This window comes from Nuphar pumila, chromosome 7 (genome assembly GCF_984573655.1).
Source record: "Nuphar pumila chromosome 7, dmNupPumi1.hap1.1, whole genome shotgun sequence".
Lineage (NCBI taxonomy): Eukaryota > Viridiplantae > Streptophyta > Magnoliopsida > Nymphaeales > Nymphaeaceae > Nuphar > Nuphar pumila.
The window spans coordinates 61,787,058-61,815,049 of NC_143255.1; positions in this window are offsets into that span (position 1 = coordinate 61,787,058).

Consider the following 27,992-nt stretch of genomic DNA (forward strand, 5'->3'; position numbering starts at 1 on the left):
CAAGGGAACGGTCATGGCAGAGGCCACCAATAAAATTCTGATTTGAATCTTGGAGCGAACTTTGGAAACAGGTCGTGATTGGCATGAGAAGGTCCATGATGCGTTGTGGGAATACAAAATCACCATTCGAACTCCAACTAATGCTACTCCGTCAGAACTTGTCTACGAAACTGAAGTAGTACTGCCTCTGCATGTTCAGAAACCTACTCTGAAATTTGTATCACTTCTAGAATTACCTCTTGATCAGTATCAGCAACAACGGCTAGTATAGCTTGATTTGCTCAATGAAAGGAGGCTCAGAGAAGCAAAGCACACTCAATCATATCAGCAGAGGGTAGCAGACAATGTGCAAAATCATTCATCATAAGGAAATTCAAAGTCAATGATCTAGTGCTCAGATCCATGGCTTATCTCAAACATCGCCCGGGTGGCAAATGGTCACTAAATTGGGAGGGACCCTATGTTGTCGAGGAAGCATTACCTTGCAATTCATATCTGCTCATCAATGCCGATGGTGTAGAATTATCAAACCCTATCAATGCTCAACAATTGAAAAAAAATCTATACTTAAATCCTCTATTCCATCCTTTGTAATTCCTTAATATATTTTCTTCAATAATGGTCAAATTCTTCTTCCCCTAATTTACTGGGGCATTATTTTGAAAATTGTCTTCAAAACGTTCTGTATGCAGGCAGGATCAAATAAATCTCTCACATTGCACATATGTGCACCCATTTACATCATTTTGCATTCATTTGCATACATTTGCATTTGCATTTGCATGCATTCATTTGCATACATATGCATCATCTTCATTTCCCCTTCAGGTTAAGGGATAAACCGTAGTTGCCCATTCAGGATAAGGGATAAATCCTGAAACCCTGACAGTTGTCCAAGTCATCGTGAGGGTGAAGACTAAAAATCTTCTATCAGAATCAATTGGTAATTTTTCAAAAATCGAGTGTTCGTGTTGGTAATTTTTCAAAAACCTAGTGTTCGTGCTGGTAATTTTCTAAAATCCAGTGTTCGTGCTGGTATTTTTTTAAAAAACTAGTATTCGTGCTGGTAAATTTAAAAAAAACCAGTATTTGTGCTGGTAATTTTCCAAAACCCAGTGTTCGTGCTGGTAATTTTTCAAAAATCCAGTGTTCATGCTGGTAATTTTTAAAAATCCAGTGTTCGTGCTGGTAATTTTTCAAAATCCAGGGTTCACGCTGGTATTTTTCCAAAAACCAGTGTTCGTGCTGGTAAATTTCCAAAACCCAGTGTTCGTGCTGATAACAGGTTAAGGGATAAACCTGAGTTGCCCATTCAGGATAAGGGATAAATCCTGAAACCCTGACAGTTGTCCAAGTCATCGTGAGGGTGAAGACTAAAAATATTCTATCAGAATCAATTGGTAATTTTTCAAAAATCGAGTGTTCGTGTTGGTAATTTTTCAAAAACCTAGTGTTCGTGCTGGTAATTTTCTAAAATCCAATGTTCGTGCTGGTATTTTTTTAAAAAACTAGTATTCGTGCTGGTAAATTTAAAAAAAAACCAGTATTTGTGCTGGTAATTTTCCAAAACCCAGTGTTCGTGCTGGTAAAATTTAAAAAAACCCAGTGTTCGTGCTGGTAAATTTCAAAAATCCAGTGTTTGTGCTGGTAATTTTTCAAAAATCCAGTGTTCGTGCTGGTAATTCTTCAAAAGCCCAGTGTTCATGCTGGTAATTTTTCAAACAATCCAGTGTTCGTGCTGGTAATTTTTTAAAAAATCCAGTGTTCGTGCTGGTAAAATTTCAAAAAAACCCTATGTTCATGCTGATAATTTTTCAATAACCCAGTATTCGTACTGGTAATTTTTCAAAACATAATGTGTGCACTGGTACATTTTTAAAATCTGGTGTTCACACTGGTACACTTTAAAATTCAGTGTTCAAATTGATCTATTTTTCATTCAGGATTTGAGTTCTAAATCGAATTTCTTTTCCTTCCAAATTGATCTACTTTTCCTTTAGGATTCGAGTTTCGACTCAAATTTCTTTTTCTTCCAAATTGATCTACTTTTCCTTCAGAATTTGAGTTCCGACTCGAATTTTTTTCCTTCCACAATGGATCTAGTTTTCCTTCGAAGATTCGAGTTCCGACCCAAGTTTTCTTTTCCTTCTGAATTGGTCTAAAAAATTAGAGTTCTGACTCGTATTTTCTTCCAAAATACAATTCAAATGGCTAGAATCGGTCTAGAAAATTAGAGTTCTGACTTGAATTTTCTCCCAAATCCGATTTGTTTAGCTTTCCTTTAAAGGTTTGAACTCCTACACAAACTTTTCTGCAATTTAGTAATTGGTCTAGAAGATCCAAGTTCCGACTCGAATTTTCTTTCAAAACCCAATTCATTTAGTTTTTCTTTGAAGATTTGAATTCCGATTCGAATCTTTCCCTCAAAACCTAGTTTAGCATCAGGTCCATTCAAAGCTCACAAGTTGAATCCTTTCTTCTTAAACTATGGTCCTTAGGTTAAATCTCTATGGAATTGATAGTTTGTAGGTCGAACCCCTGCGAAACCGATGTGATCCTTAGGTTAAATATCGATGGAATTGATAGTTCGTAGGTCGAACACCTGCGGAACCGATGTGATCCTTAGGTTAAATCCCAATGGAATTGATAGTTTGTAGGTCAAACCCCTGCATAACTGATGTGGTAATTAGGTTAAATCCCTATGGAATTGATAGTTCATAGGTCAAACCCCTGCGAAACCGATGTGGACGTTAGGTTAAATCCCTATGGAATTGATAGTTCGTAGGTCGAACCCCTGCAGAACCAATGTGATTTGTAGGTTGAACGCCTGTCAAACCAATACGGCTCATAGGTTGAACCCCTTTGTGAACCAAAAGTCTTTCTCAACCCAGTGGTTCTTAGGTTGAACCCCTTTCGAACCAATCTCATTCTAAAAAATTCGATCTGTAGGTTGAATTCCTATTGATCCCCGGTTCTTAGGTTAAACCCCTTCGGAACTAATCTCACTTTCAAAAATATGATTTGTAGGTTGAAGTCCTCCTCATCCACGTTCTTAGGTTGAATTCCTATTGAACCCATGTTGTTCCCAGAGAACCAATGTCGTTCTCAATTGAACCCATGTCATTCTCAGTAAACTAATTTCTAATTTCGGCCTTCGGGTCAATCAATTTCCAAATTCAAGCCTTTGGGTTACAATCTTACCAACATTAGTCATTTTCCTGCCTTCGGGTTACAACTTTATCAATATCTATCACTTTCTAAGCTTTCGGGTTATAACTTCATCAATGTCAATCAATTTCAAATCATCAAATTCAATCTTTCAATCAAAATCCCGCTTTCTAGCTGGTCGGTCAACAAATCTTGCTTTCGAGCCAGTCGGTCAACAAATCCTGCTTTCGAGCTGGTCGGTCAACAAATCCTGCTTTCGAGCTGGTTGGTCAACAAATCCTGCTTTCGAGCTGGTCGGTCAACAAATCCTGCTTTCGAGCTGGTCGGTCAACAAATCCTGCTTTTGAGCTGGTCGGTCAACAAATCCTACTTTCGAGCTGGTCGGTCAACCCAAATCCTGCTGTCGAGCTGGTCGATCAACAAATCCTGCTTTCAAGCTGGTTAGTCAAAACAAAACCCAACTTTTGAGTTGATCTTTTACTGAGTCTTTTCAGGACTCAATTTAGTCATGGATGTGTCAATTAGACCTCAAGCAATTTCTTTCACCAAGGATTTCAAGAACATTTTGCTAATTTGTCATTAAATATTTGTTGATTTCAGAATGTTTACTACACAAAAGAATTACCTCTGAATACCTTTAGTATTGCTTCCGAAAGGACAAAGCTTTCGCGAAAAAGGATTCAGAATTCAAAATCTTTCTATTGGCCAACCAAAATGATGAAGAATAAATCCTCGCTATGGCCAGCAAAGGAAATTCAATGTTGTTGCAAAGCCATAAGTGATCGGTATTGATCGCAGTCAATGGCACATTTTTAAAGATCATTCTTGGAAAATAAAGCAGTCGAAATATCTTGGGTGATATAGAAAAATCCATTTAATTTCCATATTTCCTCAATCACCTAAGCTGCAATTAAATATCTGCAAAAGGGATCTCTCAATTGTCGTCAAGATGAAGACAAATTATGCGAGTTAGACCCTCGGGGCCAAAGAAGATTTGGATCATCTTCGAGATGAAGAAGTTTGTGACGGATCCTTCTAGGGAAAGTTCAGATCACCGTCAAGATGAAGGCGACTGCGCTGAGCCTCCCGACAAACCCTAAAGGCTATTTAATTTCTGCTATCATCAAGAGATTTTCAACCAAAGAGCCAATAATCGTCAATATAATCCCTAAGAGAAAAGAATGATCGAAACATCTCTGAGATGAAGAAGTTTGTGACGTACCCTTCAAAAAAAAAAGAGAGAAAAGTTAGGACATCTCCAAAATGAAGGATGATGTAATAAAATCCCCCAAAACCCAAGAGAGCTTCAATTCTGCCAAAAAAAAAAGAGGGCAGAAAGATTATCATGAGAAAAGAATCCCAGGATATCAGACTGCCAAATCTACTAAGAATCTTCTTTAAATTTTGTGAAATTCTATTATCAATATTCTTTCACCAATTGCTTTCACAATATCAAGAATACTCTCTTTTCTGCTCATATCAAGGAAATTGATAGCTTCCTTGAAAGAAAGTCAATCACAAGCAATTTGAATTTGAATCTTGATTCTACGAAGTTAAGCCCAGTCGGAGGTAATACTTCAGGTAGAAAAGAGGAAATATTTCTGCACCAATGTGCATCATTTTCAATCATTTTGAATCAACAAACAATTTTTAACATTTTGGCAATATTTTCTTACTATCTTGACATGAAGTGAAGAGCTCAATGTCCATCTTGACACATTCTGGCATCATCTTTTACCTCCTTGAGAGAGTAACTTTATCGTCTTTCACGTTGTTGAAAGATTAGCCTTCTCTCTGAAAGGATAACCTTTGCCATCTTTCGCGTTGTCGAAAGAATTCAGCTTTCGCGTTGTCGAAAGAATTCATCTTTTGCATTGTCAAAAGAATCTCCTTGCTCCTTTGGATTGCCTTTGTTATCTTTCGCATTAATGAAAGAATTCATCTTTTGCGTTGTCAAAAGAATTGCCTTGTTCCTTTGGATCGCCTTTGTCATCTTTCGCATTGTCAAAAGAATTCGTCTTTTGCGTTGTCGAAAGAATTCATCTTTCGTGTTGTCGAAAGAGTCGCCTTATTCTTCTTCAAATTTTTTTTTCTTATTCACCATCCTACTTACCATTTCCACTTCCCGGTCAGGTTAAGGGTTAAACCTGGGCCTCATTTTGATGAGGTATTTCATTCTCGGTCAGGTTAAGGGTCAAACCTAAGCTTCGTTTCTACACGAGGTATTTCCCGTCCCATCCAGGTTAAGGGCAAAACCTGAAATCACTTCTTTTGAAGTAAATTTCTCTTATTCATTCTCCATTTCATATCTACCATTTTCATCAGGGCTAATTTCTTTATATCTAGTCAGATCCTTCTAACTGGGGCATTTTTATAGCCCAAATTTGGTGTGTTTTTCTTTGCCACTAAGCTTGTCTTCAAGCCGGCTTAGTAGCAAAGAGGGGCATCTGTAAACACCCCAAATTTTCCTTATCCATTCTCAAACAACCCTCCTTGTGCAGTGCCAACCCTGTTAGGTCAGTGTAGGAGTCAAACCCCGAGTCAGTTTCAGAAAATCACCACTTTACCCATTTTCACTAAGAAAATTACCATTTTACCACTAGGTCATCTCGGACCCCAGTCAGTCGGAGTCAACCAAGCTCGTTGGTCAATTCAGAAAATTTAGTATAACAGTCATTTCATGCTCATTTGAGCTCACAGTGAGAAGGTCATTTTCATTTCTTTCCATTCCTGCCAAAATGGGATCATTTCTTTAGGAATGAGCTCATTTCTCACTCAAATCCAAGCCAATTGTATTTGAGTCAATCATTCCCAGTCAACCATATTCTTCAGAGTCTAGCTTGAGCTCATCAGAAGTTCAAGCACTCCAATTTCAGTTCAAAACCATTTCCAAGAGTCCAGGAGCCCATTTTAGCCTATTTCAGCTCTTTTAGCTGAAATTGAGCTGAATTTAGCCACTTGAGCTAGTGTTTAAGCTTCAATTTTAATTCATCTTAGTACTACTAATCTTTATTCCAGCTCAAACCCAACTCTGGTCTGTAATTCACTTCATTTCAGTGACCATTCCGTACCACTTCTCTAAAAATGACAACTTTTCTTGAAGATTTATTCGCGGAGTTCAGTTGAGTCAGTGTCTTGTTAGTTCACTTGAGTCCTGAAACTCTAAAACCCAGCTCAATTCAGTTCATTTCAGTTCAATCCAACTCACACTCCAATTTTCAGTGTCACTCTAGCTCGGTGGAGTCTGAAAACCATTTCTTGAATCATTTTACAAATTTTATCAATTTTAACACTTTTTGAATTGGTACAGCTGCCAATCGGGGTCTAACATCCAAAATTCTTCATTCAGGGTCTGCATTTCGCATAGCATTTCATATTATTTCTCAGCATTTCATCACATTTCATTTCATTTTCGAAGTCCAGAACTCCAATTTTATAAATTTCAATCCAGATCGAGTTTTAAAAGTTTTCAGAAATCAATTTCAAACCCCGGGTTTCCAAAATTGACATTTTTACCCCCGAGAGTCTAAATTTGGAAATATTTTCTTAAGAAAAACAATATGGATTTATTTCAAACTCAAGTTTTTAAATTCTATACTAGATTTGCTTCGCAACGGGGTATTGAACTTCAAAATCCAAGCTCATTTCAAAAACTGTCAAAAATAGCTCGTTTCGTTCAGAAATTTTTCTAAAAAGACTATTTTACTCCTCTAATCTTCAAAATGAATTTCAAAATTGGAATTTGGACCCGCTTTGAGATGGCCCATCCATTTGAATTTGTCTTTTTAATTTATATATAAAAAGAAAAAAATTTATTACATTCTCTTTATTTTCTTTTTTTTATTTATTTATTTTATTTATTTTACCTAAGGTGGGACCCACAAGGGGGTCAACCACCCTAGTCCTCTCTCTTCCTCTCCATTTCCTTTCTTTCTTCTTCTCCTTTCCTTTTTCTTGTTTCTTCTTTTCCTTCTTTCTTCTTTTTCTTCTTTCTTTCTTTTCTTCCTTTCTTCTTCTTCTTTCTTTTCTTTCTTTCTTCCTTTCTTCTTCTTCTTTCTTTTCTGCCAAAATTTTGATTCCATTTGAGTTTCGGAACCCTCTCAAATAAATCAAATCCCAAACTGGGATTTCACATTTACAGAAATTCTAATTTATGTTTAGCAGACAAAAACCTCTGACATCTCCTAGATGGGAGATCCGAATCTCCTCCTAAAAATTATAATAGATTCACAGTTGAATCTACTAATTATCTAGAAATTTTGAGATCTTTACATGCAGATTTGATGTCTGTCATAAATCAATTTTCCCAGACCCATGGGAAAACCTTGATTTTTCCTTGTTAAGGTATAGACAAACCTTAATGTGTTGTGTCCACTTAACCCATAGCTCGAATACAAATATTTTCAGCACGAAAATTGTTTCTAACTCATTTTTCTATCATTTCCCAAAATTTGGGAATTTTTAGGATTGTCCAAGTAGTTTCCCAAAAATTATCTTTTCTGTCTAACATATTCCAATTTCCAGAAATTCCAGAGATCCAGGTCTCTTTATAACAGTGTGCCCATTTCCAAACCGTAACCCGAATACCAATAATGCAAAAAGATCAAAACTTACTCTATTTGTCAGAGACATCTTCCCACAATTCCAGCCATTTTCCCATATGTCTGATATTTTTCCTATATTTGCTTCCAAAACCTGTCTGTTTCCCCCAAATCCCAGAGTCGTCGGATTATGATCCGACTTTCCGAAGCTATACAGCTCTGACCATAGGTCAAATTAGAATATATAAAAATAAAAAATCCTTGCCTTACTGTCCTATGTCACCCCATAAAAGTTGGGACATTTTTATGGAAGTTTGATATCCTAAATCTCATTTAGAATCAACATTTTAGGCAAAATTCTGATTTTTTTAGGATTTTAGCTATTTTCCATATTAATAAAATAAAAAAAAATAGATTTTTGAGCTTCATTCTGTTTTTAAAGTTAATCTAGGTGTTCATTCTAAATTTGGATTAATTTAAAGTTCATTTGTTTTATATGTTAGTTTATTTTTAAATTCAGAGGCGAAAAGCAAACGAAAATCGAGTTAAATTCGATATTTTATGAAATTTTTGTCATTTTAGGGTTTTATTTACATAAATAAGCTTGTCATGTCATATTAGAGTTAATTTCAATCTCATTTTCATTTCAATTTCTCATTTTTGCAAAATTCATTTCAGAAAACCTTGGTTTCAAGGCCATAGTCTTGTTATCAGGGGTATTTTGATCATTTTGACCTAAAATTTGAAATTTCAATCTTTAATTCCATAAATTTTCATGCATATCATCATATTTCATCATATTATGTTTGATTTATTACATTTGATTTTCAAAAATTCAAATTTTACAAAAAATCTTTTAGAAAACCCTGATTTCAAGGTCATCAGGGGCATTTTGGTCATTTTGACCCCAATTTCGAATTTCCAAGCTTATTTTCGAAATTTATTCATTATTTCTCATGTTTATATCAAAGGGGGTATGAATTTGGGTTTATATCTGAGTAATGTCCGATAATTTTCAATATTTTTGGATAATTTCAGAAAAACCTACATTTCTGTGCTAACATGTTTTCTAGTTTTGCAGAAACATTCAAGAAGAAGATTTTATTTTCTTATTTCATTTCAATTCAATGTAATATCAAATGTAATAATTTGGAATAAGAATTTACTTTTCTGCTTAGAATAGGATTGCATTGCATATAGTTTAATTTCTGCAAATTCTGATATCTGATGCATCATTCATGCACATTTTTCCAAAATCCACTATGGTTGACACGAATGGCACATGCACAAGATCTTATGGAGTTTATAAACTTGGGGGGATTCGTATTTATGGCCAGAGTCAGAATACGAAGAAAACCAAGGTTTATGATCTTCATATTAGCCACATTCAGCCTACACTCTAAGGCTAACTTCAAAAATGCACTGCATTTCTCAAAGTTTCAAAAGGATTTCCCAATTCTTCAATTGAAATTCCCTTTCAAATTCATATTCATTTATTCATATTATTCAAATTGCATTATTTTCAAATTCATTTTCCAATTTCAATTTAAAAAAAAATCAATTTTCTCAAGGATTTACCAAGTCTTTCTCAGGATTGGATTTTCTCAGAATTCTAAGTTTTCACATGAAACTTCAAAGTATTTCCCAAGTTCAAATCAAGATTTTCCAATATTTTAAAATTCTCAAATTTCAAAGTTCCAAGTTTTCAGAAATCGATTTTTCTCAAAGATTTAATTTTCCTGAGAATCCATTTTCCATTTCAAAATCATTTTCCAATGAGCTTTCTTGATTTTCTCAGAATTCTCAAATCCATTTCCTCAGAAAAGCAATCTAAATCTCAAAATCGATTTTCCTAAAGTCCAAGTTTTCCTGAGTATTCATTTTTCCATGCAATTTTTTGATTTCCAACGAACTTCAATGATTTTCCCAGGAATTCTATTTTCAAGTACTTTTCTAATCATTTTTCCAAGCATATTTCAACTTTCCAAGCAAACATCATCATTTCAAAACTTGCATCTTTTCAAAATTCCATAGCACATGCCTGATTCTTTGTGCATTCTAGAAAAATAGAGCATAATTTAGATAATTTAACTTAGTCAAAGCGCACATTTGATCCTTGGTTCAATTACCCCTGGTAAAGGCGCCAGGAACGGTTGAACCTCGTCCGACAGGAGAAACCCATTCCACGGAATTTTCCCGCAAATTTTTAAAATGGAGGCGAGTAATTTTCAACATCATTTTTTCAAAATTTTGGTCGAGTTTGACTCATGGAATTCGTCTCACTCTCGCAGAGGGACGGAGGAAAAATTTTGCAATGATAACAGATCCATGCTTATCTCAAGCATTATTCCGGTGACAAATGGTCGCCAAATTGGGAAGGTCCCTATGTGTAAAGCCCGTGGAAAAAAAATGTGTGTCGGACACGTGTCAGACACGTGCCATGCACGTGTCAGACACGTGCCATGCACGTGTCGGACACGTGTCACGGTCGGTTCGCCATTTCGGACCTGGATCCGAGCTGGACCCGAGCCCGAACTCGGACCCGGCTTATCGATCGTTCAAGAAGCCTGTGACTTTAAAAATCACAGGCGTCTCGGGCGAGGGGCAAAACCCCTAGCCCCTTCTCTCTCCTCTGCTCTGTCTCCCTCTTGATGCCGTCGGCGATCGGAGACGTTGGTGAGCAGCTCTGACCGGCGATCCTCCCTTCGGCCTCCTGACGATGCGAGCGGTTCCATCCGGTCGCCTCCCTTTTGAGTTCCGGCGACCCAGTTTTCCTCGTGGTGGCCTCCGATAGCTGGCAATCGAGGCTGACAGCGGCCCCCGTGCGCCGGCGACCTTCGAGCCTTGTCGGCCACCCATTTTCCCTTGCTGTCTCTCCTTCAGCCGCCGACCTTCGACAACCGGCATCCTCGCCGCCGACCTCCTTCCCTCTCTGTCCGGCGACCTTCGAGCACCGCCACCACCCCCTTCGACTCCCCTGTTGCTGCCATTTTCGGAGGTATAAACCCCTCCTCTACCTTCGTCTGTGAGTCGATCGACGGGGGGGGGGGGGACCGAGCCCCCTGTCGTTGCCACTTTTTAGCAGGGGGATTCCGTTCCCCCCCCCCCCCCCCCCTGTTCTTGCTGGGTCGACAGGGGGGGATTTGCTTTCCCCCTACCCTTGTTGTGCCGGCAGGGGGAGACTTGGTCCCCCTGCCATCCGCTTTGCCGGCAGGGGGCTCTGCCCCCTTGCCATCCCGTGTGTCGGCAGGGGGTTCGGCTCCCTGTCGACCGTTGGTGTGTCGGCAGGGAGCTTGGCCCCCTGTCGCTATCTGTAGGCCGGTAGGGGGCGGAGCCCCCCTGCCATTACTTGGGTTGTCGACAGGGGGCTTGGCCCCTGTCGCTGTTCTGCTTGCCTGCAGGGGGCTCGCCCCCCCCCCTCCCTGCCTTTGCTTTGTTTTAGGCAGGGGTGCACCTTGCCTTCTGTTGTTATTCTGGCAGGGGGTGGAGCCCCCCTGCTCGCTCTATGGCTCCTCGGTAGGGGTTTCTATCCCCCTGCCTCCTGCGTTTTGCCGACAGGGGGCGAAGCCCCCCTGCTTTTCTTGTTTTCGAGCAGGGGCTTGCCCCCTGCATTTCATTTGTTCTCCGGCAAGGGGCTTTGCCCCTTGCCTTATTCTTGCTATCGGCAGGGCCGGAGCCCTTGCCTGTTTCATTCCCAGCAGGGGGTTGCACCCCTGTCTCCTGTTCTGACATGGGGTGTTTCCCCTCTGCCTTGTTGCGACAGGCATGGCGAGGAGCTTCTGCTCCCTACCCTGCCTCTCTTTGTGTCGGCAGACAGGGAGCTCCCTGCCTCTGCTGCTGTTGCCAAGCAGGGTTGAGGCCCCTGCCTCTGGCACTGTCTCCTACGAGAGGCCTTGTTGCCTCTGTTGCTTCTCGTTTATTTTGCGGCATATACTAACGTTCTAAGCTCTCCAGGTTGAACGGTGGATCCATCTCGCCCTCTGTGGCTCGAGCTCTTGTTTGGCTACACTGCATGCGTAAGAGGACCCGCAACCCCTTAAGGTAGGGGATTCTTGCATGAAAGGACGATGAACTGATAAATGCGTACGAGGACCCGCAACCCCTTTACTTCCTGTGTTTACTTGTTGCCCCGCGCTTTATGTGCCATGGCCTTGCTTCTGCTTTACTTTTCATGCTTTACCTTTCTATGTTGGCGTGCTTGCTCTTGCCCTTACCTTTTGTATGTGTTCATCTTTACTTTGTTGCTGCACTTCGTGCATATGTCTTGCTCATCCATGTATTCCATCTTTGTCGTATGCTCCTTTACTTGTTTACGCTTACCGATCTATCGAGGTGCAACCCCATGCCTCGTGAGTTGTCCTTTACACTTGTGTAGTCAGTATAGGATCTCCTACCTCACGAGTTGCTTACGTAGTTGCCTGCTTGTGCGTTACGATGATCGAGGTATGATCTCATACCTCGTGAGTACCCCTAGCGTTCTACCCTCGCGGTGCGGCTTCGCCCAACGAGTCTTGCCCCTCGATTAGCCATTGTATTAGTATGTGTGCATGAGTTTGTCCCTTGTCAGCTTGCACTCCTTGACTGCAGCTTCGAGTGTATAGTATATATCGTTTCACTTGTCTTACAGATCATGACACACACTTGGGCACTTCGGTTCTCTAAAGACATCGTCTTGGGTGCGAACCTACTTTTAAGTATGTATAGCTTTATTAAGCAGTGATAGCAACTGGACCTCCCAAATCGATGTATTTGGGATAGATGTGTACAACCTTAGGTTGCCTATTCGATACGACTTAGATAACTTTGTGTAGGATCCTGTGCACGAATAAAGCGGGGATCCTAGCGAGGTACTTGCGCCATCACTAGATCAGAGTTACCTCACCTCTGATACGAGACCTAGTTTCTAGGCCTTCTGGTTCAACCATGTTTGTAGCGCCTTCCTTCGTGAAGGTATTGTTGGATCTCTTACAAGGGATCCATGTTCCTCCTCTTGTAGTTCTACCCTTAGTCACGTACGATATGTTTGGACTACGAAGAGCAGGACGAGATCTCTATAGTAACCTCTAAGCGTGTATTGACACATTAAGCTAATCCTGTTATGTTGATTTCGCCTAATAGGCAGATTGCTTGCGATTGTCTAAAGGACCCAGGCATGATCAGTTGGAACTGGAATGAGTTCACTGTGGGCTTCTATAAAGTAGAAGCATTGGGATTTCCTGCGAGAGATCCATACCCCTCTCATCGTGGTTGTACTTTTGAACAGGTATGTTGCGTACTATGATGAGTAGGATGAGAGGTCTATGTCTGCCTCGAACATGCAATGGCATGTGTTTGAGATCACAAGAGTGATGTTCCTACCCTCACTTGGGATTGACCATTTTCATCGTGAATATACATTTGAATAGGTACGATGCATACTGCGGTGAGTAGGATGTGAATTGTGTGCTTGCCTCAAACGCGCAATGGCGCGTATAACTCACCTAAATAATAATCATGCGCCTTCACAGGCAAGATGCTCGATTGGGTTGAAAGACCAGAGCATGAGAATGGGACGGCGGTTAAGAAACCCTCCGTCGTGCTCATTCGGGACGGGCATCAATAGAGATGATGGATGGTACAAAACTCCGATGGACAGTCATATATGGCATTCTTGGGCAAAGATCCGACCTTCCCCAGTCATCGGAGGTTAGGGAAAATCCTTCGGGCCACTTCTACAGAAGTACGAATGCACATCCATTGGGCCTTTGTTTGCCTTTGGGGATTTACTCTCTTGGTCACAGACCGTCCCCTAAGGAAGCGGACTCAGTCAGTCATTCAGGGTATAATAAAATACATAGCATAATGGACCCCTGAATCGATCTCGGCTGTTTCTATGTTTTGCCTTGTGCGTACCCACAACGGCCTGCTCAGTAATGAGACAAGATATAACTTATACACATGATCATGAGATATGTATGTTGTGACGTGCATTGCTTGCTTGCTTGTTAGCTCGGTAGTTCGGTATGCTACTCGTTGAGCTAGGTACGCCTGTCGAGGCGTTACCCTTGTTGGTTAAACTGCTCACGCAGTTCCTTGCTTAGTAATAACTAGCTTCTCCTACTAGTTGATTGCTTATCCTGTGTAGCTTATGTATTGCTTATGATGCAATAGCTTGTGCCTCACGATTAATGTAATCACTTGTCGATGGATTGAGCCATCCTATGGTACTTGTATATGTATTACGAGTGTTGTTATGAATACCTGTCTTATGCAATTGCTTTGCTTGACTGGTGAATAGAGTTAGTTACTCTTCACCTATTATATCTGTGAGATTGCTATAGTTGTTTGTTTAGCTCTATAATCCTCCTTGCTCTTGTACGTAGCTGTTTGCCTTACTAGAGCTTTGCTTACTCCACAACACTTTTGATTAGATCTGCTAGTCTTGCTTGTTCCTGCTTAAGCTAGCGTTTATCTTGCTTATTGCAGCCTTTGCTCTTTCTTGTCCTTTGCACCCCTACTAGTCTGTTGTGAGACTGACCCATTTTCATGGGCAGGTGGTGAACAGGTTGGAACAGCTTGCGATGGCATGATGACGCGATGCATTCAAGGCAATGCCCTTTCCTGACGTTGCACTCCTGGGAACTCTTTTGATAGATATGGTACAAGGTTTCTTTGAAAGCATCTCTTTTGATTCTAACTCTGCATTTCTAAAACTGTATTACCAAAATGTGGTTCTTCTTTTTATTTCAATAAAATATATATTTGAATTGCAAATCGGTTTGTAAAGGGTAATCTGCTTCTGGTTGTAATGTGCCCAAGGTCTAGGGACTTGTTGTTTTGAACCTGATCTTCCGCTGAACTTCTGTTTTAAACTCTGATAAATGATTGATTTCAAAGCTTTCAACCTTTTTCATAAAAGGTTTCAAGTCCACGATTTTAGGGCGTTACAGCTTTTGGTATCAGAGCAACTGGGAAAGTGGTAATCCTTGATCATCCGCCATCTGCATCGCACTGTGAGTATTATTTTCTCTTAACTTATTTTGTATTTATTTTAATTAAAGAATGTGTTTTTGCTTAGATGTCGTTCAATAAACTGATCAAATCTATAGACGCATTAACCAGAGCAGTTGAGCAGCTCCAAGCGATGGTCCAGAACTTGGATCATAAGGTTGATAGGTTGGTTTGCACGAGCACCAATCTAGAGCGAGGTGTCAGCCCTCATGTTTTGTCCAATCCTATGTGCCTTTGGGACCTCGATGGTTGTTATTTTTGCGGAAAGGTGGGGCATTCTGCTGAAGAATGCCACTTTAAACAACGTCGCGACAGAAAGTCTGCCAAAGATAGTGCTGACAATAAGCCTCGACCTGCTAAAAGACCGAAACTAAGTGAAGAAAATGAGCCTCAACGATCGTTAAACCCAAAGTGTTTGAGATGCGATCGTGTTTACCGTGGACAGGCATGTCCCCGAGCCTCTGGTGGTTGCTTTTATTGTGGCAGGATGGCCACTTTATTCGTGATTGTCGCAAAAAGAAGGTGGATGACCTTCGGTGAGTGGGCAGTACGCCCCAACCACCTCAGCAATAGCAACAGAACACATAGTAATCGTCGAATAGACACCGTTGACAGTCTTAGTTTAAGGCTTTTTTTGTGTTTTGTTACGTATTTTTGTCAAGTCAAAGCTTATCAATGGAATTTTGTGTGACTTTGGTGTCTTTGTGATCTTAATGATTGTGATGCTTATTAGGTGAATGACGTGTCACGCCTACAACTGATTAGTTTTGAGGTATTTGACTTGTTACGCCTACAAATGATCAGTTTTGACTTGTAGGTGTTTGACTTGTACGCCTACAAATCTTTAGTTTAGATCATTTAGGTGTATGACACCTCACAACTACAAATGATTAGTTTTTGATGATATATCACGCTTACGTAACTGTGTTGCAGGAGTTTCACATTATGATGGGTAGTGTGATTACATCATCTTTGTATAGCATGATTGACGAATATCATGAGTATTGGACTAAGATGTCTTGTAGATATTTGCGTGTGTTTCACGCTGAAGTGGTTGAATGCGATGTGCTTCGCGGTAAGAATTGTGGATGCATATGATGGTGCAAAGATTTGAATTGTCTTGTTTGCACATACCACTTGAATCCTGTGAATTTATTGAACTGCGTAGGAGTTACGTAAGTTGAAGTTTAGTTGATTCATAATACGTTATTTGCATATTTCTGTGTATAGAATTCATGCTTTGATTGTGCATGCTTTAAGGTCCTATGTGAGGAATGTTTATTTTCGATATTTGATTATGGTTCGTGGAAGAATGTTGGAAGAATGTGTGATTCTGTGTTTCGTTCTGCCATGTGAAGTGATACGATGCATATCGTTGGTATATATGCTTATGCCCATATTGGTGGTTGTTGACCTCGAGTACGGTCAATTGTTTTGATCAGTCGATTGTGTTGATGCATGTATCACTGTGTATGGCGCCTGTTGAAGATCTGGTCTCCAATGGATTATCTGCGAGGGGGGGTGTATGACCAAGATCAGGTGACCCACTAGAGTGGTAGATTTCTGTGAGGATGTGCATTGTCCAAGATCGGGTAGCCGCAAAGACGGTGAACTGTGAGGAAGTGTATGGTCCAAGACCAAGTATACCATCTAGGGCGGTAATTCCTTGTGAAGTCGTACATTTTCCCAGACCAGGTGATTCGGCGTGGATCTTGTTGATAATTAGTGGCTATCGACCCTGTGAGCGGTCATTTGTGTTGATGTGTGTATCACAGTGATTTTCTTTGATTATGGCCTTTGTTGAGGTTTGGGTTTCCAAGGGTTTTCTGTGAGGGTTCGTATGACCAAGATCTGGTAACCCGGCTAGAGTGGTAGAATCTCTGTGAGGATATACACTGTCCAAGAGCGGGTAGCCGCGGAGACGGTGAACTGTGAGAAAGTGTACTGTCCAAGACCAGGTATACCATCTAGAGCGGTAATCCCTTGTGAGGTTGTACGTTTCCCAGATCAGGAGGTCCGACGAGGAACTTGGTGACTTTGATTGCCATTAAAGGCTATGGTGAGCTGTATTGATCTTCTGATATTGATGAGTATAGCCTGTTATGAATCTATAGATTTGGCTTTCTGTTTTAGCATGATTATATGCCCAGCTCAGATGTGTGAATCAGATCTTTATTGATTTTTAGATCTTGATCATGTTTTCGACCTTCTATGGAAGAGTGGGCTTTTATGAGAAAGTATGATGCCTTAAGTGAATCTTGATAAGTGGCAGTTGGCCGCGCAAGGCCTTGAGAGAGTATAGATGGTGTTAATTCATGACGCAGAGTTTGTTAGAGTTTGCGAGTGTGACACATGACGTCTTGACAATGATTTAGAGACCCCGTTCAAGGAATGCAAGCCAGAGCAATATCTCGTTTTGTCTCTTCATCCCTTATCGGATCAAGTAGAAGTAATGATTAAACCTTTCCTATTGGTCTTCTACAAGACTCATTTTCTTTGATGACTCGTTGTGTTTCTTCATCCTTGAAGATAGCGAATAAGCATTCTTATAAGCCTTCTGCTAAACTCCTTTTCTATTCACGGCTCTATGAACTCTTGCGAAGACAAGTTTATAATGATTTCACACATACGTTTGGTTCGTTCAAGTTGTTGGCTTCGAACCTTTCTCTGGGACTCATTATGTGTTGTCCTTATCCCTTCAGAAGCTTTTGTGTTTGGAGGTTCGTGTGCGCACGTGCATCCTAATCTACCTAGTTCCCTTAGGCTGCGGTCTAGGCAGATCACCTTCTTATGAAATTTCGAGGACAAAATCCTTTTAAGAGAGGTAGGATGTAAAACCCATAGAAAAAAAAATGTGTGTCGGACACGTGCCCTGCACGTGTCGGACACGTGTCACGGTTGGTCCACCGTTTCAGACCCAGATCCGAGCTGGACCCGAGCCCGAACTCGGACCCCGCTTCTCGATCGTTCGAGAAGCCTATGACTTTAAAAGTCACAGGCGTCTCGAGCGAGGGGCATAACCCCTCGCCCCTTCTCTCTCCTCTGCTCCGTCTCCCTCTTGATGCCGCCGGCGATCGGAGACGTCGGCGAGCAGCTCCGACCGGCGATCCTCCATGCGGCCTTCTGACTATGCGAGCGGTTCCGTCCGGCCGCCTCCCTTCCGAGTTTCGGCGACCCAGTTTTCCTCGTGGTGGCCTCCGATAGCCGGCGATCGAGGCCGACAGCGGCCCCCGTGCGCCGGCGACCTTCGGGCCTTGTCGGCCACCCTTTTTTCCTTGTTGTCTCCTCTTCAGCCGCCGACCTTCGACAGCCGGCATCCTCACCGCCGACCTCCTTCCCTCTCTGTCCGGCGACCTTCGAGCACCGCCACCACCCCCTTCGACTCCCCTGTTGCTACCGTTTTCGGAGGTATAAACCCCTCCTCTGGCTTCCTCTGTGAGTCGATCGACGGGGGGGACCGAGCCCCCTGTCGTCGCCACTTTTTAGCAGGGGGATTCCGTTCCCCCCCCCCTCCCCTGTTCTTGCTGGGTCGGCAGTGGGAGACTCGGTCCCCCTGCCATCCGCTTTGCCGGCAGGGGGCTCTGCCCCCTTGCCATCCCGTGTGTCGGCAGGGGGTTCGGCTCCTTGTCGACCGTTGGTGTGTGGCAGGGAGCTTGGCCCCCTGTCGCTGTCTGTTGGCCGGTAGGGGGCGGAGCCCCCCTGCCATTATTTGGGTTGTCGACAGGGGGCTTGGCCCCTGTCGCTGTTCTGCTTGCCTGCAGGGGGCTCGCCCCCCCCCCCCCCCCCCCCCCCCCTGCCTTTGCTTTGTTTTAGGCAGGGGGTGCCCCTTTCCTTCTGTTGTTATTCCGGCAGGGGGTGGAGCCCCCCTGCTCGCTCTGTGGCTCCTCGGCAGGGGTTTCTGTCCCCCTGCCCCCTGCGTTTTGCCGACAGGGGGCGAAGCCCCCTGCTTTTCTGTTTTCGAGCAGGGGCTTGCCCCTTGCATTTCATTTGTTCTCCGACAAGGGGCTTTGCCCCTTGCCTTGTTCTTGCTACTGGCAGGGGCGGATCCCCTGCCTGTTTCGTTCCCAGCAGGGGGTTGCACCCCTGTCTCCTGTTCTGGCAGGGGGTGTTTCCCCCCTGCCTTGTTGCGACAGGCATGGCGAGGAGCTCCTGCTCCCTACCCTGCCTCTCTTTGTGGCGGCAGACAGGGAGCTCCCTGCCTCTGCTGCTGTTGCCAAGCAGGGTTGAGGCCCCTGCCTCTGGCACTGTCGCCTGCGAGAGGCCTTGCTGCCTCTGTTGCTTCTCGTTTATTTTGTGGCATATTGTGAACACCCCAAATTTTTCAAAATCTTTTAAATATTCCCTTCTTGCCCCTAAATTCATTTTTTGAGCAAATGAGTCATTTTTAATCTAAATTCCAGTTCATTTCTCAAGTCTTTACTGAAATTAAATTCATTTTATATTTTAAAATTGATTTCGGATCTGGATCCATTGTCCAGATCCAAATCTAAGTCTCATTGTTCAAATTCTACATCAAAATTACAGAAAGTACCAAAAATAGTTTTTAAATTGCTCGGATAATCCCTCCAACATCCATTTGGATCCATCATGTTGTATTTCTTGATTCGAGCATCAGAACTCGAACATTTTCTCAAAACCAGGGTCCAAACCCACTTTCTGAAAGAAATTTCTCCAAAATGGTCTGAATTTCTCAGAAAAACACTTTTTGTAAATATTTCTTAGAAAAATACAAAAAAAAAAAATTGTTTTATCTTTGTTTTCTCGTAAAATCTTAGATTTTTATTCCAAAAAATACAAAAAAATAAAGAAATAACACAAAAACCAAAAAAATGGGAAAGCGATAAGGAAAGCAAAAGATTTTAAAGTTTGAAAAGGTTGAACTTTGCTAAAAACCTCTCTTAAACCCTTTTTTTTTGAAAAAACAAAAGCCACTTTTAGAAAAAGTCTGCAAAGGGAACCTCTATTGGGAAATTTGAAAATTTTCTCAACGGCCATCGCCTTCATCGCCCTCTACTCCCGTCCATCTTCAACAAACTCTTCCCTTCCAGAGTTCTCCTCTCCATCTTTAAAAAGAGACGAAGACTCTCTTCCTGGGGATCGCGTTCCACCCCTCCCCCCCCTTCTCTAAGCCACCAAAGGAGTATCAGTTTCCTCCTTCAGATTTCCTGCAAAACAAAGGTAAGGATCCCCGTTTTCCACCATGTATCTCCTAGTTTTCCTTGATTTTCATAGAAATTTTAAGGTATGTTTATAGGTCGATTTCTTCTGTTTTCATCCTCATTATCTGTTTACAGATAGCTTTTCATCGGCCCTTCAAATTCTTGTGTTTATTTCTGTTTCATAATGGATTTTTCGTTTTATATACCTTTGCTTACTTAATGATGATTGACGATGCCTCACAATGGCATCGTCGACACATCTGAACGTTGAACTTCAGTTCTTATATTTCTTATCCTACTGAAAGCATGTCCGGTGGTACCAAGTTGCTCATGGCAATTTCGGTCCACCCTGGTGTGATAGCAACAGAACAGCTCTGTTTCAACATATTTTCTGTAATCTTTCATAATTTCATTTATATCATAATTTCTCCAACGCTTCGGTAAGCCCCCCCCCCCTTTTCTTGATTATCTCTGTAATTCTGGATTTTCTTGTTCATATGTCCTTTTAAGAACCTTTGATAGCACTCGATTTGCTTATAACAAATCAGTCTATTTATGTGCAAATATAAAATGGAATGATCACATTCCAACATTTTTTCTCTCTGTCCCTGCAATTCTATATGTATGCTTTTATGTCAGCATTATGTTTTCAATCATTCTTCGACTTTCAAATTGATCATTATACTTTACATCTCTCATCCCTCTGCGCGTCATGTGATATTCATCATCTCGGCTTAGTATTTACCTTTGCATCCATCATTAGGATTTGATCAAGACAATAGATATGCGAACTCACTAGTTTCAGATTTGTGTCTGGGTTGTCTTCCATCATATTTTTTTGTATTTGATTTTAGTCATCTCTTTTGATCGGCACGCTTACTCGTCTCATGGTTGATTTTACTGTAAGCATGGTAATCACTCAACAAGTTATGTTTTATTTAGTCATCTTATCATAGTTCGATCTGCACTATGTCTGCCTATCACCTTGTGATGTTAGTTCACATACATCGTTTGAATCTCTGTGATATCTATATGTTGTTCGTCTGCTTCTTATTTCTTTTCTTTTTCTTGTTATCTTGATCTCCCCTTTAAGCATCATGTGTAACGGATCTTCATAATCAGTTATAACATAAATATGAATCTTTGTCGTAATCATTTATTTATGGCACGAATACAAGTTGGTGTATATGCCCACGCAGGTATGTATTTTTGTGTATTTATTACATTAAATTCCATCAAAGGTTTCAATTCATTAAACATGATTTCAGCTGTTATCAGGAAAAAAAAATTATGTTCATATGTTACAAATGGAAGAAGTGTTAGTGTTGTGAAAAAAAAAAAAACCTTCATTGAGTGATAGCATGAACAGAGACGATGGTGCTTTTCCTGGCATTTTTCCAAACTTTGCCTCTTTAGGCAACCAAAACGTTGTTTTTGAACTAAAGGTTTCCCTATTTTGGGGTAATACTAGTCATTAGCATATAAGCCCCATGGAAAACTTGGATAGTGTCAAGAATATGAATTCTGGTGGTGAATTGAGGATGCCCACATGGGTCTCATACGTAGACCCAATTGTTAATAAGTGGTACCGAGGGCCTAAAAGGTGTAAGGTCCAGGCAAGATCATGAATGGTATACTTCAGCCTGACACGCTTCCCCCCTCCATTTCGTGGTTACCACTTGGCCAAAGCTCCTCTTCCCTTTGTTGTCTTTTCTAGTGGACTGTGTCTTATATTTATGCATCACGAACAATAAATAATACCATTTCATTCCAGAAAACTCTTTTTCTTTATCCCTGAATATAGTAGCAGTATACATATACTTTGAGCTTGTTGAAAATATATTCTGTTGAAATCTGCATCACCTGAAATCAGCCAAATCAAAGCCCTAAATCACGCCCCCCCTTTATTGTGTTAAGGTGAAAAAAAAATTAATTAACCCTTTAGCAAATAAAATGCAAACATTAATTTAGATCAGGATTCACCATACCTTTTTTTTTTTTATAAAAGAAAAAAATAAAAAAATATTTTTTTTTCTTTACAGATACGTATTGTTGTATATTCATATCACTCCCCATACTTCATCTAGCATCATCTCCACTTATAGTTTGCCATCTACTGCTTTTACATCCCCACTTTGCATCCCATACTTGCATATCACAACATCATATCCTCTGTTCATAGCTTCCTTTCCCCACTGTTACTTACCCTCCTTAGTGACCAAGCACGTAGCCCATTGCTGTAGTCATCCCAAATTGCAACTTTCACCTTCTCTCAAACACCTCTTTTCATTTGCTGCGAATGTAGCAGTAGCCTTACACTATGTTAGACCTCTGTATCCTAGCTCCATCATCACCGACTACCTCCAGCACATGTATATCACCGTATTCTAGCATCACTTGCCTTCATCTGTCACCTACTTTTTATCACACAAACCCCACATCCTTCTTCACCTATCCAACACACTTATCTTATGGCTACATTCATTGCCAGCCACTTCTTTGCTACTAACCTTAGTGCTATCACAGCCACCTCCCATCTCTATAGCAGCTTCATCTGTCATATAACACTTCCTTCAATTTGCCATCCATCACACAAACTGCATATTCCCAGCTGATCACCATCACTTATTGTTTTTTTCCACTTTCAAGTGTTCCCTTCTGGAGTTTACCACGTCTAGCATTCATACAAAACAATAAGAATACTCATTGACAGTATGCAACTTCTGCAAAAGCTTGTGCCACTTAACACAACCAAGCGAATTTCTGATAAGGTGGTCAGCATCTCAATTCCATATGAACACGCTGAATCAGTTGCTCAAGATATCGCTGGGAATGAAGTTTCAAGTCATGACAGTCGAACAACATTGTAGAGACCAATGGTGTGATAGTTGTGTTTATAAATGGATAGCTGCTCATTAATCCCTGATGGGTGATAACATTTGTGATTGAGCAACTTGGAGAAGCCCCTCTTTCCAACTAGAAGTTACTGGCTCCAATTCTTTGCTTGCTGAAGTTCTAACTCCTGTAAGAATAAAACAGTGGGCACTTGTGTTTTACGCTTTTTAATGATACTATGCATTGGTTATTCAACATTAGATGGGTTCAGCTATATCTCATTTATATCTAATATATCTCTTGCAACTCCAATCACCACCAATACCCAGTTCTCTCTCTCTCTCTCTATATATATATATATATACATGTATGTGAACATCTATATATATAGATATATGTATATACCTACATATATATATATGTATATATGTACATTCCCTACATAGATGTATATCAGTTCTTAATATAAACATCCGTCTATTATATGTCCTGTGCTAACCCTGTTTTGCAGGAAGATATAAGAAGCTTGAATTTCTCCTTTAGACTAGAAATTTTTGATATTTACAATTCCAAGTTGTAATAAATTAGGTATAAATGAGAAATTTAAATTTCCAGCTTTTAGATAGAATGAATGAGCATTATAAATTACTTGTTCTCATATTTACTCCTTTATTTTCAAAATCTCACAATGGGAACACGAATGGCACGTGCACCATTTCGTAAGAGGTAAATTAATCCTAAGTTGATGATTCACATCAACGGCCATAGTCGGGATGTAAACAAGACTTAGGATTTTTATCTTTTACAAAATAACACTGGATCCACACTGGATCCGTTTTCAAAATTCATCATATTTTTCCTTAAAAAATTTCTTCTTTTATCAGAATTTAACTTAAAATTAATTCAAAATATATACCAATGGCCATAGTCAGGGTATATTGAGAGTTAATTTCATTTTAAATTCTATAAAAGCACCAAATGTGTTTCATTCTTCACCTGAATTTAAACATAGATTATCATATAATACATCCAATGACCATAGTCAAGGATGTATTATATCTTCAATCTTATTTTAATTCATCCAAGGAATGAAGTAGCTTTTTCAAAATCCAATTTCAAATTCTTTAAATTCATTCATCATTTAGGATAGAACTGCATCATATTTTCAAAACTCCTTTTTCAAAAACTCCAAGTGATGTAAATATCTTCCTCAATCTATTCTTATAAAATCCAATTCACCCTTTCATTTTCAAATTCAATTTCATTTTCAATCTCAAAGTTCAATTTAACTTTGAGATTTCAAAATCATTTTTGTATTCAAATTCAAAACAGATTTCAAAGTTCAATTTGACTTTGAAATCCCAAATTCATTTTGTATTCAAAATTCTAATCAAACTCAAAGTTCAATTTTAGCTTTGAGACTCTTGATTCATCTTCTAAATTCCAAATTCAAAAATTCGAGGTCTAATTTGACTTTGAAATTCGTTTGTATATTCAAATTCTAAATTTCATTTTTTTTTTTTCAAAGTTCAATTTAAACTTGGAAGTTCTTGATTCATCTTCTGAATTTAAAATCCATTTTGGGATCCAGAATTCAACACTCATATTGGATCTTAGACTTCAGATCCAATTTCCTTATAGGATCCAGAATCCAATTTCATATTGGATCTCAGACTTCAGATCCAAATCCATCTTAGGATCCATAACCCAATTCTACTTTGGATCTCAGATTCTAGATCCAATTTCCTTATAGGATCCAGAATCCAATTTCATATTGGATCTCAGACTTCAGATCCAAATCCATCTTAGGATCCAGAACCCAATTCTACTTTGGATCTCATATTCTAGATCCAATCCCCCTTTTAGATCCAGAATCCAATTCCACTTTCGGATCTCAGACTTCAGATCCAATTCCCCTTTAGGATCCAGAACCCAATTCTACTTTGGATCTCAGACTCCAGATCCAATTCCATTTTAGGATCTAGAATCCAATTCTACTTTGGATCTCAGATTTCAGATCCAAATCCATTTTAAGGTCCAAACTTCATATTTAAAATTCCAAATTTCAAATCCAATTCTATTTTTCAAATTCTAAACTTCCAAATCCAAATCAACTTCATTTCCAGATTTCTAATCTAAATCCCTTTTCAGATCTTATCCGAACTTCATTTCTATTTTCTTGGATTTCTCAAAGTCCATTCTGATTTCGAAATTGAAATTCAAATTCCATTTCAAATACTCATTTCCTTCCTAAATCCATGATTAAATTCAAAGCCCATTTCTGACCTTGAAACTTCATTTCCTTTCATTTCAAAGCTTTAAGTCATTCTTTCTCATTTATTCTTCCAATCCTGATTTACTTCAAAGAACTTAGAACTCCTCTGATCTATCTCAAGTTCTAAGTTAGATTAAAACATTTCTTCACTCCTTTACCAAGTTCATCTCAGAATACTTGGAAATTTTCAAAACATTCTTTTCAAAAGAAGCATACATCCTTTGCATTGCACAAGCATGATTCTTTGTGCATTTAGAGTTAGAATAAATTCTTAGATTATATTTAGGCAAAGCAAAAGGCATAGATTCGATCCTTGGTTCGATTACCTCTGGTAAAGGCGCCAGGAACGGTCGAACCTCGTACCGACGAGCGAATCCCGTCTCTCCATTTTTCCCGCATTATTTTCAAAACGGAGGCGAGTAATTTTCTAAATATTTTTCAAATCAAGGTCAAGTGAAAACCCGCAAAAGAGTTCCTCTTCTCTCTCTCTTTCTTTTCTATTCTCTTCTCTCTTTCTTTTCTTTCTTTTATTCTTCGCCCTTCAAAAAGGAGGAAAATAGGGGTTAGAAAAGGAAAAGAGAAGGAAGAGAGAGAAACAACGAAAGAGGAAAAATTTTGCGATGATCACAGGTTTGGCGACCGTGATGGGACTCATCTTCGTCCGGTTGAATCTATGTCTTTGCTTTGCTTTTATATAATCTAAGTCTTTATTCTTCTATGTCAGCTTCATTTTCATGCAAACCTTAGGAGCCTAAACTCTGTCCTAAAGCTGACATCATTGCATATAGGATCTAAGTATGGTTTGGTAGGACCATATTGAGGAGATTATATCCATGTTCACATTAGACTTAGGTTTTAAATACAACTCTCCTCAATTTTAGGGATTGAATGCAAAACAATGTATGCAAGTGTATGCTTCTCTTTATTTAAATCTATCTCTTTAGGACTTGCATTAGAGCCTTCTGATTTTATTGCATGTTGATCATATTTTGAAATCATCCCTACCTATATTGTCCCGGTCTTCACGTTGCTGGGCTGTCTCACTGAACCATAGTTCGGGAGAGAGCCTCACAACTGGACCACTTATTTGGGTTCGCGCCCCCCTACCACGTACCTAAGGGCCATAGTCCGAGGTATATCGGTAGGTGCTCAAGGATGTTGGGAAGCCATTACCTTAGAACCGAAGAGATATCTTTATATGCCACGTACTTCGAGCTTCGGCTTGAGTATATCGGCGTACCTTGATTAGAATCAGATGATCTAAATCTTAGAGTTAGGATTAAGGTCCTATTTGCCATTTCAAATATTGCATATAGAGTCAGCTTTAGGGAGTGTTGTTTGTGCATCCTTGTTTGTATGTCTGCGATTGAATAATATTACATATATATACCTTTCTTATATTTTTTTCCAAAACCCTGGGTATATATTTCAAAATTTCCTCTTTGTTTTCTAAAACCCAGGTGTATTTTTCTTTCTCTTCTCCTTCTAAATTCCTTCAAAATTCTTCTGATCCTGCCTGCAAGTTCTTCAAAATTTTAAATCCTTACCATTTATTCTCAAAATTCCATTTTTCCTTTTATTTTTCTTCTGTTTTTATATTCTTGTTTATATTTTCATAAAAATCTCTTTCCATCAAGAGATAACCTTTTCAAAATAATATTTTCTTTTCATATTTTTAGTTGGTTACTCTCCCTTGCAGAGTAAACAACGCAATTGTCACAAATTTGGTGGCGACTCAATCCCTAGTAATGGGATACAATTAAATTTTTAACCTAAATCCTTCCTCTTTGTCAAAATTTCTCCAAAAAGTTTCTTTGGTCTAAAAACCTCCACTTTTCCTCCACAGAGAGTTCTGATATTTCAAAAATGGTCACGACAAGAGGGGGAAAAGAAACAGTTCCTCAACTCAGCGACAGTGAGGCGGAAGAGATAAGCTCTCCTAAATCAGTCAGGGGACAGAGTCAGAACAGGAAATACGACATCGACCCCGCTATGTATGATATGTTCCAAAAAATGATGGCAAGGATGATGTCAGAGCAAACCGAGGCCAAGATAAAAGAGGCAGTTCCTAAAAGCAAGCTGAGGAAGAAGCCTGTAAAGAAGTAGGTCAGAATCATCAGAAAAAAGGTGCAGCCGGACACTACTTCTGAGGAATCAGAGTCAGTCGAGGAAGAGTCAGAAGAGGAAGAGCAGATTGTCTACAAACAGAATCCTCCAAGGCGGTCCGTAAAAATAACTGTTGAAGAGCCCGAATCTGTCAACAAGCCCAAGTCTGGGGCTCCAGCAGAGGACCTGATGAGTAAACAGATGAAGGAGATGAATCGAGCGATTAAAGACATTTAAGCCAAGGGTAAGGGCAAGCAGACCTACACCGACGAAGATTTCTATGATGGTCTAGATGGGGACGATAACTTGGAGAATCTTCCCCGCAAGTTTCTCAAATTTGACGAGACTGGCAACCCTAAAGCCCACTTGGCCACATTTTATGCAGAGTGCAGCCGTTTCAGGAAAGATAATAGGGCTCTGTTCATCTGTTTTCCCCGCAGTCTAGAGGGTGTAGCAGCCATATGGTATGCTGATCATGTGAATCCTGTCGAACTACGAGAGTTCGATAAGGTAGTAAATCTGTTCATCGAGCGCTTCTTATTCAACACTGAAGCCTCACCTACATTAAATCATCTTTACAACCTGAAGCAAGGAGAGAATGAAAAAGCAGGTGATTTCATTCACAGGTGGAGAAGCACCTACAATAAAATGAAGGTACCCATTCCTGAGGAGCACGCATTGCAGGTGATCCTCAACAATTTCTCTCAGCCCATAAGAAGGCTCATCGCCACTTCCCCGGCGAAATCCTTCATCAAGTTAATTGAGCGAGCTGAATGGCTCGAAGCAGGAATAGAAAGCAGACTTTATGAGGGCACGCCTCTGGTCAAGAATGTCCAAGACCAGAAGAAGAAAGCGCAGTTCACTCATTCAGTTGATGCCTCCTGCAATAATCTTGGCAGCAGCAGCAAGGGAAACAAG